The sequence below is a fragment of the Triplophysa rosa genome, linkage group LG13 (assembly GCF_024868665.1).
Source record: "Triplophysa rosa linkage group LG13, Trosa_1v2, whole genome shotgun sequence".
In the NCBI taxonomy this organism is placed as follows: Eukaryota; Metazoa; Chordata; class Actinopteri; order Cypriniformes; family Nemacheilidae; genus Triplophysa; species Triplophysa rosa.
The window spans coordinates 201096-204627 of NC_079902.1; the positions used below are offsets into that span (position 1 = coordinate 201096).

Below are 3532 nucleotides of genomic sequence, written 5' to 3' on the forward strand. Positions count from 1 at the left end.
TAGGTACCGACAACTTTTTTATTTTTAGGTACCGACTTGGACCCGAAGTACCAGTACTTTTGACAACACTAACAGGTACTTGTCATTCTGACAAGTTCAATAATAATAACATATATGAGTTTATATTTACAAATGATTAAACCAAATTGAATGTTTGTCTTTTTTTAAACTTTTTTTCTTGCCTAAAAACCAAAAGTAAACATGTTTTCCCTGCAGTAGGTTTGCATTTGTTAGAAATGGTTTAATAAAATATTTAAAATCAATACATAATACATGATATAATTTGCTCTTGAGGCAAGTAGCCATGTTAAAATCAGGATAATGTTCAGCCAGTTGGTTGTCATCGCAAAAGAAACCCCTTCTGTGTGATACTTGTCTCCGCTTCAGTCCTTTATTCTATCATAAGCGGGCGCCTGTACTGTACAGTATCCCATACTTGCATTGGAATGTCTCCACAGTTACTATGAAAAATAAGCCAAATCACCAATTGACCAGTGTGAATTTTCTAAATTCCTCAAAACAATGAACAATTTTCTAAGTCTGACTATCTATTATAAGTAACCCGAGACAAAACATTTTTATACTCCACGCAGACTGTAAATCATTAAGAAAAAACGATGTGAAATGTAAACGTTATTGTGCTTTTTATTCAAAGAAGCTCCCTTTTGTTTATGTCTTGTCCTCTCCAATATGGCAGCATTGTTGAACCCATAACAGCAACAGGCCAAAGCCTTCAATGCCGTGTCTATTTATGTCTGTGACTGCATGTACCCTTGCTAACAGACTTCTTAAATGGCCCTTTGTGAAGAGAGAAATCATAAAAAATGGTATCTTTTTCCCAAAGTGCCCGGCGATGGCACAAAAATAGTTTTAAATTTGACCAAAATGTGCTTGAAAAAGTCCTTGAAAGTCCTTGAATTTGGTGTTGACGAAAGTGTGGGAACCCTGAATAATGTAATCTGACATTGTATTTGCTTGTCACATCTGTGCTCTTTTTTGTATTTCACCTACAAATTAACATTCTCATATTCTGTTAACACCATTATGTTGTTGTAGAGTCAGTGACTTGTAAAAACAACAATGAAGATGTAATAATGAAGACCGACTATAAACATTTGCCTTGCACAAAGGTAAGATGACAGAAGTAGAAGTGCAGTGTATACACAATGGAAAATTTGTAATTTACTTTTGCTCTACTGTTGTACAAAGTGGAATGGATAGACACTCAATTAAAAATGTCAATGTAAAATGAATGTTGGGGGTTGTGTTCCTCTTTGTATTTATATATCAAAAGCATAACTCTAGATGACTGAATAGTGATATGTTTTGATTTCAGAGAAAACTTAGAAATAAGGAGAAGGACAGAGACCATGACAGAGGTGACAATACAAGGTGAGTGAGCATTTATCTTAAAGCAGAATAAACTAAATGTCCGCACACTGAAAACTGCTCCACAGGTTTAATAAATAACCAGCAACGTTTCGACCGTCAGGTCTTCATCAGGCACAAATCAACAAAAGAATAGAGGAAAGTCTTTATAGACATCAGGTGATCACTCATTTAATGGTTTTTGTCCTGCACCGGAGCCCTTGTGGTGTGTGGATGTGCACGCCTTTTTGTGTTTGAGAATTGATCTTCAACAGAGAGCCAATGTCTGGAAAACCGAAAACACTGGACTGGTTTATTTGTACCTTGCTCTAACGTTACATTAGTTACTTGGTTTACATTGCTTAATTCATGCGTAAAAACAAATACTGCACAAGACCATGGGATATTTGGGAATCATTTTCTAACAATCTTGTTTTCGCTTGTTGTTTCAGGATAAAGAGAGCAAGAGAGACAGGACAAGAGGATACTGACAGGCCAGAAGGAGCTGACACTCAGGAATGGATTTTTATTCATCTTGACAAACTGTATCACTGGGAAGTGTCTTCTTGATTAAAAATTGTGGATATTCCATAATATAATATTCAGTTATATAGTACATGTAATGTACATGGTCTAAACAATAAAACCAATTGTAAAGTATTTTTAACGTCTGTGCGATACATTATTTAATACTTTTTACATTTAGCACTTAGCAGAAACCTTTATCCAAAGCAACTGACAAAAGGAAGGGAAACAACCAAGAGTCATCCTAAATAGGCAATAGATTAAAAATAGCCAGTGTCTCGTTGATTTGTGTAAATAATATGTTGTGTTCTGACCTGAAGCAAAACATTTTTGATGACTTAAGTATCCTCCTACCCTCCTAATATATATATATAGCCGGCAATGTATAGTGAGCTTAACAACTTCACAATCCTTGATTTTGTGGGCTTGTATTTATGCAGAAATTAAATCTAACAGTATACATAAAATTTCTTCATTGATGAAAATATCTTCATATTATATTCTTAGCATGGTTAACCGAGAAAAAATACTGCAGTATTCCATTCTGCTCAAATTGTCTAACCGTCTGAATTGGTCTTTCCATTCATTTCTGCTGAACTTTGGCTTTCTTGGCATATAATTTAATATATCCAGTTTTATATCAAGTGATAAATACTGATTTGCATCTGTTTTCTTCTATGTATAATCACAGGGAGCTGCTGATGTTTTCAGATTTGTAGAGAGCGAAGCTGAGGAGAAGAGAGAGGCTGCAGAGCTGTTCTTCACTTGTTGAGGACAATCTTAAACTTTCTCAGCAGACACAGATATTAAAGTGTTGAATTGTTCATGTTATTAATTTTGTTGTTTGTATTTGTATATTTTTACAAAAGTAATTTGTTTCAAGAATATTTATTTACTAAGGGTAAAGTTACCTTATAATTTAAGTTTTTACTGTACTGCCTTTTTTAAACTAAAACGTAAATTTGTGTATAGCTGGCAGTTTACAGTACACAACTAGAAAGGTTTTCAAACACACACACAACTGTAGCTGTCAATTGTTTTTGTTTAATTCATTCATTTTGATTCCAACTTTTATTTATCTAAAGATAACATTAAGTTTAAAATGGCAATGTTAGATTCATGTTAAAACTGTCTTTCATGTGTAGACACGTTATTGGCCCAGTTCAGTGCCAGTTAAGGCTTATTAACTGGTTGAGTCTCGGCCATATGTGGCCCTCCACTGTAATACAGATTCTGGCCCACCCTAGGGCCGTCATTCTTTGTTGTATGTGGGCCGAGGGAAAAGGATTTGTGTGGACCGGAGCTGGGCCAACACAAAATTGCTATGTGGGGAAGTAAGAGGATACATTTCCCACACCGTACATTTAATATACGAGGCGCATACGGAGGGAGTTCTCTGCCGAGTTCATGGATGTCGAGAGTTACACAATTAAAAGTGTGTTCAGGTAAATCATGTGACCCTTCTGCAAGCATGGTAGGTAAGTCCTTTAACCATATGCGATCATGATAGTGAGAGCTGATGTAGGGGTAAGCTACATAGCCAAAATTGTACATAATACAATGCAGTCACAGTGTATTATCTGCATGTTAACACTTGCTCATTCATCTCTGGTGCTATTTGTTGCAGGGTGTACGCTTC

General features: G+C 35.5%; 1 long non-coding RNA gene across 1 annotated transcript; it reads left to right on the forward strand.

Moving 5' to 3' along the window:
* The first annotated feature begins 1056 nt into the window (after nucleotides 1-1056).
* Nucleotides 1057-2009, forward strand: LOC130563837 (uncharacterized). Its single transcript, XR_008964165.1, has 3 exons — nucleotides 1057-1130; nucleotides 1337-1392; nucleotides 1821-2009. It is a non-coding gene; the product is annotated as an uncharacterized LOC130563837 (long non-coding RNA).
* The last annotated feature ends 1523 nt before the right edge of the window (nucleotides 2010-3532 follow it).